Consider the following 11,567-nt stretch of genomic DNA (forward strand, 5'->3'; position numbering starts at 1 on the left):
CTTGAATAGTATAGTTTTAAAACATAGCAAAAACAATAAATACACAGTGTTAGAAAAATTAAAGGTATACAGGAATTAATTTTATTTAAAATCAATTCTATTTCTATTCGATAATCAATTCGAGATTCAGGTCAAGAGTTGATTCGAGATTTAATTTACAAATCAATTGAAATGTTCGATTCAAGATTCCATTCAAGTTTCGAATCAAGAATCAATTCAATGTTCGATTCAAGATTTCACTCAAGTTTCGAATCAAGAATCAATTCGATGTTCTATTCAAGATTCCCTTCAAGTTTCGAATCAAGAATCAGTTCGATGTTCGATTCAAGATTCCCTTCAAGTTTCGAATCAAGAATCAGTTCGATGTTCGATTCAAGATTCCGTTCAAGTTTCGAACCAAGAATCAATTCGATGTTCGATTCAAGATTCCCTTCAAGTTTCGAATCAAGAATCAATTCGATGTTCGATTCAAGATTCCGTTCAAATTTCGAATCAAGAATCAATTCGATGTTCGATTCAAGATTCCATTCAAATTTCGAATCAAGAATCAATTCGATGTTCGATTCAAGATTCCGTTCAAGTTTCGAATCAAGAATCAATTCGATGTTCGATTCAAGATTCCACTCAAGTTTCGATTCAATAAACAATTCGAGATTCTGGTCAAGGGTTTATTCAAGATTTAATTTAAGAATCAATTTAATGTTCGATTAAATATACCATTCAAGTTTTGATTCAATAATCAATTCAAGATTCAATTCATGAATCAATTTAATGATCGATGATCAAAGATTTATTTGTCAGTTATACAGCTATACATTATACATCTTCCAGTGAAATGAAAATCTGGCTACTCCTCCTTAGACTGTGCATGCAAATTAAATATATTATAAGAGCAAGCAATAAAAACAAATAAAAAATATTACAAATAACAAAAAAAATTAAAAATGGGGTAATAAATTAAAATGTGCAATATGTTAGATGTTACATGTTGTAGCCTGATGTGCAATAATAAATATAGCAATGGTACAAAAAGTGCAAACATTACAGAAATATTACACGCTCATAATTTTATTCGAAAATTATAGCAGATTCATAAACACGTATTCAGCCGAAGCTCTGTTCAATATACCAGTATGGACTACATGAGTACATGAGTTTTCATAGAAAGTCATTACATATTTGCCAGACCAGGAGATTAAAAGAAGGATCCTGTGTTTGCAGTTTCACCAATTCAAGTAGATTTCGGAATTAAAAACAAACAAAAAAAGCACTTTAAATTTTTAGTTTAAAAAAAAAAAAGCTAGTGCAAAATTAAGCATTTTTTTTGCTGCAACAATCATGAAAATGTTTATACTGGCAACACATCAGGATAACACAGTTACAACAATATAAAAAGCTATTAAATAGAGGCATAAAGCTGTTTCTAATTTTCACTCTGGCTGTGCAGTAAAGGTCAGTTTTTGACGATTTGATTACATAAGGCGCGATGTAGAGTTTGACATGCAGTTTAAGTGTGCAGGTGCGAAATCATTGAGTGGTTTAAAAACCAGTAAGAGAACTCGAAACTGTACTCGGAGTGACACCGGAAAACAAGAGTGTCCCATTTTCTCAACTGTATTTTGTAACAAGATGATTTATTTATTTTATTTTTTGGCGGTAGGCAGAACGAGACTATGAACCATAATCCTGACAATAAATCACAAGCTCGGACCTAGTTTAGATCCAAGAAACCCTCATCCAAGAATTTCATTACCATCTATGCATCAAACTTAATGGAAAAGTAAAATCCACCCTGAACAACGATCATATCAGCGATTTGAGATTTAAGATTTATGGAATAATTCCATTCTTCATCTTCCTCTCTACAGTACCTAAAGAGAAAGCGATGCAGCAGAGCTTGAATCGCTTCAGCTTTTCCGCCTCCTTATCTGTTCACTATACTCAAAACAGCTCAGAATTCCAACAATTCGAACAAAGAATTCGGCTTTCTCTTCATTCACGCACAAATCTTTCGTCTTTTACTAAAGATTTCCGTGGAGAGGAACGTTGATGAGTTCAACATATTTTTGTAGGCTTTGCAGTTGCAAGGCTATAATTTTGGGTGCAGTGATGGCTCAACTGGTTAAGGCTCTGGGTAGTTGATCGGAGGATCGGGGTTCAATGCCCAGCACCGCAAGGCTGCCACTGTTGGGCCCTTGAGCAAGGCCCTCAACCCTCCCTGCTCCAGGGGTGCTGTATCATACCTGCCCCTGCACTCGGACCCCAACCTCCTCAGTTAGGGTATGTGAAGAAAAGAATTCTACTGTGCATGAATGAATACTGTAATGAATATGTGGCGATAATAAAGGCTTCTATGACCCCCCCCCCCTTCCAAAACTATGAATGAGTAAAAATTAATACCAAAAAAAAAAAAGAAGGATAAACGCTCGATTGAACATTAAATGAAGGAAAATACTGTGTTAGAATGTTTTGAGCTGTATATATAGCAAATAGTATAAAAAGAAAGTGCACTGCGTTATATATGTTGGATGTCTAGTCTATAGTATAGTAGTCAAGCAAGGACTCTGCTTTGTGTTCTGGTTCTCTCTCTTCAGAGTTTGTTGAACACTTCAACTCCTACTTTTACTTTCTATTAATACGACACAATAAAAGGTTTTTTTTTATTGTCGTATCGTCGTTGCTTCTCAGAGTATAAAAATGTGATGCGGTTCGTCACTTATTCCCTTTGATACGTACAGAATCTCCATACAATTATTAAATAATTCCATATAATCAGTACTTCAATTTTGCCTTGGTTCCAAGTGCGTCATCGCCTGAACGACGTACGTAACGTGCGTATGAACGCTCATGCCCTCATACGTCATGCTAATAACCCGGACGTGGGCAGGACGCTAACAGCTGGAAGCTGAATCCTTTTCATTCATAGCTCTGTGTTATGTGACCTTTCGGGTCAACGATATACGCGTTAACCTGCTACATGCTCCGCTTCATTCTGATCAATAAACACACTCAATAAATCATTCCTGTTCCCAGCGTTGAGTAGAGTGCAAGAGAGTAAAGCGGTACAATCTGCTTTGCTCGGTTGCTAATAAGCACATTTGCTGTATGTGTCGACGTGCCTTCATAAATGGTTGGTATTAAGGAGACCACAGAGAGCATCAGCAGGCGGCAGATGGTGTCTCCTCAGGCCATAGTTTTGAAGCTGCAGTCTTCCGTTTAGCTTTTTAACTCCTCTTAGTCTCAGACACAGAGCACCGTGTCCTCTACCTTGCGTTGTCTCTGAGCTGGGAGGTAAATCCTGGCTGTAAATCTGCATTACCCGAAGTTCTACAAGTGAGTCAAAGTGCTGGAGTTTTAGGATGAAAATGCTCCAAGGCAGAGCGAGAGAGAGAGAGAGAGAGAGAGAGAGAGAGAGAGAGAGAGAGAGAGAGAGAGAGAGAGAGAGAAAGAGAGAGAGAGAGAGAGAAATCTATTAACGTTGCACTTTAAACACGATCTGATAGATGTTTTCCCTCTAGCTTCCACCTGAGGAGGATGAACTGTCTGTTCTGTCTTCTTTTGTTAATAATTAACTTCAACAGGATTAAACATGTTGCCATGTTGGCGTTTCTGCTCAGATTTCACAGCACCACCTGGCTACGATTCTCTACCGACTCTGGTACTTTATCTTATTTAGTTAACTGTTCGAACCGGTCAAGATCGAAGTTGTATTGAAGTGTACAATTAAGCTCGGTCAGTGGAGACAGACTGAACTTGGCTTCATGGTATTGGACAGCAAGGGCTGAATTGCATTGATATATCAATGGGGCAGCTCCAATAGTTACCACAAGGTTTAGCACTTGGCATCGATATTTCATTCGCTAAGAGCTTCCAGGGCGAAATCTCCTTTTCCCAAATCCGCTATTAGTTTCCAAGTGCAGCTGCGTAGTGAAACCCTCCGGTTCTCAGGAAAAGGAGGCCGTCCAGAGCTGCCCTTTCTCTCCTCACATGTTCTCCGACTCGGCTTTTTTAAGCTAAATGGGAATATGCTAATCTGTCTGTCACGATGGCTGATTCTCTTTGAACTTGTTTGTCAATGACAGAGGCTGGGCATGTGTGGAGGTTTTAGAGGTTCACTGCTGGCCCCCTCTTTAGCCATCTGCTGGACTGCTGCTCTATTTGAATAATAAATAAGCATCCCTCTTTCAATTCAGACGTCCCATTCGGGGGCTGTTGAGTTGCTTTTTTTTTCTTCAGAGAATCTGCCACTTCTTCAGAACAGTAGGTTGTTGGCTCACACCACGATCCTTTCGCTTGCTTCACTCCCGTTTCACTTTTATACAAATCCCAGTGGCAGTCTGTCACGATGTTAAAAGGAGATGAGATTTACTTTTCTGGATCTTTCCTTCCATCCTCAGAGCTCAATGCACTTGAAGCCTTGAGTTCATGAGGGGAGGCTTTATTTTGACAAAGCGTGCATGAAACGAAAGGAACGGTCGTCCTGGTTCTTATCAGAGCGGGAGACTTTTGAATCGGATGTCATGCTGGGAACCGTACAAGAATCAAAGCATCCGGTACCCCACAACCTGTGACTGTCCACTGAGTACAAACAAATGTACACATTCCACAAAAGTACACTTTCACCCAACAAACAAGCACACAACATCGCACTGCTGGGATTCAAAACAAACGTTGGACATGTTGCTTTAGTTCAGAAGATTATATATCCCAACTTTGCAAGTTTGGGGTCAAAGCAAAGAGTCAGCCATGATTCAGTGCCCCTAGAGCAGAGCGGGTGAAGGGTCTTGCTCAAGGGCCCAACAGTGGCAGCTTGAACAACCCAGAGCCACAACCCAGAGCCTTAAGGTCCTTACTCAAGGGCCCAACAGTGGCAGCTTATCGAACCCCAATCCTCCGATCAACAACCCAGCACCTTAACCACTTGAGCAACCACTCCTTAAGGCTCTAAAAGAGCCACATTGGGAAGCAGAGAACACTTAAGGCGGCAACAGAGAACGAACGAATATACTTCTTTTTTGAAGGACCATTTTTTTCATGAGCAATATTCAAATTATTGTCTGGATCTCTGCAGGCTATTCCGGGAGATCTTGTGGAAACACTGTCCCGTTCAGAAGGCAGCATGAAAACAGATGTCAAGTAAAGATTTTTTTCTTTAACTAATTTAAAGGCAGCATCGCAAACTTACAGGGATGATCCTGTAATTGTGTTCAGCGAATCCTATAATTCCAGTCACTATTTTGCACAGTTGCATTAAAGTTGAAAAAACAAGCAAAAAGGATGTTTTAGCTGTCACTCTGAGTGAAAAAAAGGAAGATCATTTAAATACAATATCTTGCAATATATATATATATATATGAAGTTAATTACAATAAAATCAGTCCATGCCTTGATGAAAGAACAAAAGACAGTACATTACCAGGACGGAAAAATCCACGGCTCTGATAGTGTTGAGTTACAACATGCTCACACACACACACACACACACACACACACACACACACACACACACACACACACACACACACACACACACACACACACACACACACACCATCATCCATATAAACATAGGCCAATGATTTCACACCATCCACAGCTGGAGGTGAGTGACAGTAAATTGGCTTCTGCTTGCTCCTCAGGACCCCGACTCAGAGCCTCCACACTGTGTTCAAGCCCAGGATCCTCCAGCTATTTTCCCCACGTTTCCCATTCTCCTCACAAACTTGTCAAAACTGTAAAAATCCAGTGAGCTTATTTGCAAATCCCTGACCTTTTCACGACGGGTCAACTGAGGGTCAGAACCAAGTCTGTGAACTTTCCAGCTTCTTCTTTATAATAATGCTGGAACAATCACTAACACTACTAATACTGGGGGAATTTGTAAGAATAACATTGTAACGGTTCAATTGTTCTTTCTCGGGGAGGAATGTGCCGGCGTCAGCCAATTTGTAGGTTATTTACTGGCTCATCACGGTGCTTATGTCATTTCTGGACAACTTAATGCTCTGTTTTCCCACCTGTGCCTTTCATCGTCTTCGCTGTTAGGGCCACAGAGGGTGCGGTAATTAGTGCTTGCATACATGCATGTGTGTGATAATTATATATTTAATTACTTATTTATTTTAAATACTCTAGAAACCTCTCGGAGATAAGACAATAACATACGGGTTTATAAGAGTATTACGAGGGAGCTTTGTTTTTCGCCGTGCGCTAATTGCCGTGTCCTCTGTTGTGTTATTGCACTTCTGTAAATAATTACATGGACATGTTCGTCCCATGCAAACGCTTCGCACCAGGAACGGTAGCTAAACCTATTTGGAACAAGACGACCGGATTATCAGTGAGTTTTACACACCATTCGTGTCGGGATGGGAACGATCTGATAACCGACTCACCGTACTGGAGTCGAGTTTGTTCTGGATTGAACTTGGAACGACCCCGGTCCGGTTCATACACGCAACTGAGCACCACAGAGCAATCCTCTGGATATTAAAGCAGACTCAAGCAGCCAGAGCTTTGCAAAGGATAAAAAAAAAGCAGGCCAGAGATATTCACTTTTGCTTTGCCCTGAAAATGAAATGGTCCTCTCTCTTGTACAGTACTCTCTCTTTCTCTCTGCTTCTCTCTCTCTAGCATCCTCCTGTCTATCTGGTGCTCGATCTTGCCCTCCCTCTGCACAGTAAAATCGATAGTGTGAAATCAGCTCCAGGAGAGCCAAATCTACTGCTAAAGAGCTCAACTTAGACGTATTTAACTCCACAAGAGCTCATTTAGAACTGCTTATTTTACATGCTGTTGTTGCCCAGGACATCTTCCATCAACTTACTGTGCAAATCATTCCCCTGGTGCAGCTTGAGGTTAAGTGATGCGTTCAAGGTCAGAATGGCAAGCGGACGCCATCTGGGATCAAAACCTCCATAGTCAGATTCTCTCGACTGAAGCATCGTTTTTTTTTTTGTTTGTTTGCTTTTTTTTTTAAAAAATGCACGTCACATGCCAAAATTACAGCGGCCCAGCCACCCATCACAACAGGAAAATGCAAAGTCTGAAAACAACAAGCAGCTGGCGTTAATTAACCACTTATCAGAGTGTCTGTTAATGAAGCATTTCTCCATTTACACATGGGCCGAGTGGTACAAACAGCTTCCCTCGCACAGAGGCTACCATGCACACACGCGACAGAAAATTAGCGCTGTTAATTCAAATCTGCTACAGAGCTCCATTTACTCATATCAGATTAGACACAATTAAAAATGAACATTCAAGGAGTTTGGTGACAGCCTTCTTAATCAGGAATCTCTCCATCCCAGAAAACACAGTTTGGGTCAGGATGGGTTTCAGCTTCGTCATACTGTACACACATGCGAGAGGGAGGAAGATCAACACTACGGGTTAGGCTTAAGAGCTGTTTTTAGGAAAATTTACAATCATGAGACTTGTTAATTATCCTGATTTTTTATTGTTTCCTTGATTATCTCTACTCTCGATCCAAGACAGCTGACTGGATCCGAGATGCAGCTGATTAACCCCTTGAAATTTTCTACACAAAATAATCAAATCAAGTCAAAACATATGTTTGTGCCAGAGGGGGTTTAATGAATATAATTGATGGTTAAATTAGTTCGGGATTTTTTATTTATTTATTTATTTTTTTTGGAATGTCATGCAACAAGTAAAGCGCTCATTCTAATACTTCATCATTTCTTCAGCAACAACATACAACTAGAGGACAGTGTATCATCAAATCCTAATATTTAATCGAAAGAAACCGATTTAACAAACAAATTCATTTGGAAATCTTTGATATGGTGAAATTTACTGTATTGAAATGTTAATTTAGCATTTCAGGAAGGAGTCTCCAGTTTCAGCCATTTGTAGCAGGAAATTCTCATTACAAGAGTTACAGGAGAATTATGTCAACGTGCAATTGAAGGCTAAGGGCCTTACTCAAGGGTCCATTATTAACAGATCTGGAACTTGATCTTGCAACCTACTGACCTGTAGTCTAACACCTTAACCACTAAGCTACCACATCCCTAAGCTGCTACTTATTGCAGCTACATCATAAGTAATAATCAGCACTTTTTTCATAGACGTTTCATAACAGCACTAAATGTAACGTAAAAAAAAATATATATTTTCAGAATGTAAATTGCTGTAGAGTCACAGGACTAAAACACTTGGAGTGTAATAATGTTTTCGGTGGTAACAGTAACACCAATACTGTTCAGTTTTATTTGTATGCTTTAGTAGGTTTTGATAACGCACCTTGCCACAAAGCAGAACATTCATTCATTCATTCATTTTCTACCGCTTATCCGAACTTCTCGGGAGCCTGTGCCTATCTCAGGCGTCATCGGGCATCGAGGCAGGATACACCCTGGACGGAGTGCCAACCCATCACAGGGCACACACACACACACACACTCTCTCCAGGGAGGAAACCGAAGTACCCTGAGGAAACCCCCGAGGCACGAGGAGAACATGCAAACTCCACACACACAAGGTGGAGGTGGGAATCAAACCTTCAACCCTGGAGGTGTGAGGCAAACGTGATAACCACTAAGCCACCGTGCTCCCCAAAGCAGAACATTTGAATTTTATATTTGAGAAAGAATCCTTGAGAGGATCCAGACTCAAACAGGACTCATCTATGTGACAGTATGTGTCACATGAGAGTGTGATTATAAATCATTTCCCTTTAATAACTGTGTACCATATGGTCAAAAAGTGCAGAAACTCTTCTTCCTTCTGGGCCACCTCACCTCCCACCCTGCTTATGATCATGTACACTGAGCTTATTCCAGCTCGGTCCATGCGTGACCTTCGAATGTACTCTAGCACAAAGTTAAATGAACTCTTTAATTAACTCAGGAGTAAAATTTAACTTCTACCTTGAGATCATTTAAATAAGAATCTTTTCATAGTCTTTAGTCTAATCTAAAACATTAAAATGGTGAAAGATGAAAAGTAATCGCGCAAAAAAAACCTGCACCTTCATCCAGAGTGACTTATATTTATACAACTGACCAAGTGAGGATTAAGGGCCTTGCTAAGGGGCCCAGGAGAGGAAGCTCGGTGGAGCTGGGATTCAAACTCACAACCTTTTGTAGTTAGTAATCCAACACCTTAACCACTGAGCTAATACTTCCAAACAAGAGCAGTATTTTAGGAACATTTCTCACAACATAAAAAAAGTTTAACAAAGTAATAAATGCCACTGTTCCTTCCTCACAACAGAGTCCGTGATAATGCAACTGGGTGTTGGAAAGATGTAGACCAAACGACACCAGGGCAAACACCAAGATATTACAACTACACCGCTTTCGAGTACCCTTAATCACCAAGTTAGACAATAAACTCCCAAAATCTTACTCTTACCCAAGTTTATATTTAACTCCAGAATATTCAACTCTGATTATTATTATGCTCAATGATATTATATATATATATATATATATATATAGTTGTGGATGTATTCGTATGTTGTAGAGGTTTCCTCTCTTAAACACACCCGAACTCATTGATGGCTTGATAACAATCAAATTATTAAAGCAGCTACGGCACATTATAATGAGCTTTAAGGTGTCTGTTAAGCCTTTATATGAGAATAAAATTTTAAATGGAATATCTTTGTATTAAATAGGAATTCGTAAATGGATAACATGATTAGAAAGACAAATTGCAGCAACATTAGCAAAGCTTTTATTTATTTATTTATTTATTTATTTATTTATTTATTTATTTATTTAGTGCTTTTAATATCTAAAATTTGAAGATGTTTGCATGCCATCCTGAATAATAAAAAGCATTAAAAAAAATCCGGATACGGTTAAATATTTTATCCTCTAATAGGATTATCATCTTAACCAAATATCACGGCTGACTCATATGAAGCCGCATCCTTCATAGTCTCTAGTACTGAAAGACCAAGTGGTGTAAAATTTCAGACAACCAGGTGGATCTGCCCTCTCACACCTTTTGATAGTATCTTTCACAGAAAGCCCTGGAGGCTCCCACATTTCTCTTTCTCATCTGCGCTATCATGGGTGTTGATGGCCAGGTCTGCCTGACAGCTGTTGCTTTGGTGCTCACCCCACACGTCCCGCCGAGGCGAGTGTTAGGATACAATCCTATCTGTCCGAGACTGACCTGAAAACGCTACCGAAGAGCCGAGCTTTTAGTTTCTAGGGGACCGATTGAAGGCTGAGCAGATGGTAATTGACGTATTGCTACTTTACTTGGCAATACATCTTCGGTGCTTTTGTTATAAGCCCTTAATGACATGGTTTTATGGGTAAAGTGAGCACATTGTTTTGTAAACTGATGACGAGAGTATAAGCTCTAATTATACCTGATGTTGCTGATGTTTGTACTGAACTTCTTCAGATCCATTCATCTTTCTACTCATAGCACCCAGACTGAAAACACAATATTTTTTTTATATGCCTGTACTCCTCTGTTTGTTTGGTCACATGCTTTTCTGGAGACTTCAGTCTTCGTTACAGTATTCCTACAGTAGTGTGTCAAATGATCAGACAGGAAGCTTCTGTTTTTTGCAACATCTGCTGCATAGGATGTCAGGATGCAAGTAAAATATATATAGAAGCTATCTGTTCGCTCCCATGCAATCGCCAGTGGAAAAAAACATTGTATAAATTTAAACTTTATAAATTGACTCTAAAAGGTGTAAAGTGCTTGGACCCCTAATAGTCACCTTTCATTTCTAAGCACCTAATAGGAACCAAGACACTGTACAAATACAAAACCCATGACAAACACACACAATAATATAAGCAAATATAAATAAAAGAAACATTAATAATAATAATAATAATAATAGTAATAATAATAATAAAAACAAATATGTACGCTTTCAAGAACACAGTACTTGGAGCCCTGATAATTGCATTAATTAAAAAAAGTCCCTTATAGAGACCAAGACTAAAAGGCAAAGACAAAAACTCATGCCCCACACCCCATTATTTGTTTGTTTGTTTATTTATTTATTTAAATTATATATATATATATATATATATATATATATATATATATATATATATATATATATATATATAATAATTAAAAAAAATAGCATAAAGCATACCCAGAATTCTTCTCGAATTCTTCATCACACTAACATTTACGTGTATATAAATACATGCATTCATTCATTCACATCACTGTTAAAGGCCACAAATATTTTATTAGCCAAAACAGTTTCATCATTAACAGCAGGCCGTTACAGCCTTTTGCGTAAACACATGTTTACTCGCCATGCCGCTGTTTTGCATTTTATCAACATGGTTTCTCTCTTTGTGCCACTTGGTCTTTGTGCTACAAGCTCATGGGCCTGTGCATACAAATGAAAAGCGCTAGAGAAAAGGCCAGCGTGGATTTGTTTGACAGACAGTCGGGACTTGCAGCCCTGCTGGACGAGATCCTGTGGTGTTGGGGCCAGAGAGAAAGAGAGAGAGAGAGAGTGGGAGTAGGAGAGGGAGGTTGAGCCCCCGGCAGGCTGCCCTGACTTTGTTTACAACAAAAAACTATTGTTTGATGTGGCCGCG

At 39.2% G+C, this 11,567-nt stretch overlaps 1 non-coding gene across 1 annotated transcript; it reads left to right on the top strand.

Annotated features, from left to right (window-relative positions):
• The first annotated feature begins 1,976 nt into the window (after window positions 1-1,976).
• On the top strand, window positions 1,977-2,091 carry LOC113658431. The gene has a single exon (XR_003444397.1). It is a non-coding gene; the product is annotated as a U5 spliceosomal RNA (small nuclear RNA).
• The last annotated feature ends 9,476 nt before the right edge of the window (window positions 2,092-11,567 follow it).

The sequence above is a fragment of the Tachysurus fulvidraco genome, chromosome 1 (genome assembly GCF_022655615.1).
Source record: "Tachysurus fulvidraco isolate hzauxx_2018 chromosome 1, HZAU_PFXX_2.0, whole genome shotgun sequence".
Lineage (NCBI taxonomy): Eukaryota > Metazoa > Chordata > Actinopteri > Siluriformes > Bagridae > Tachysurus > Tachysurus fulvidraco.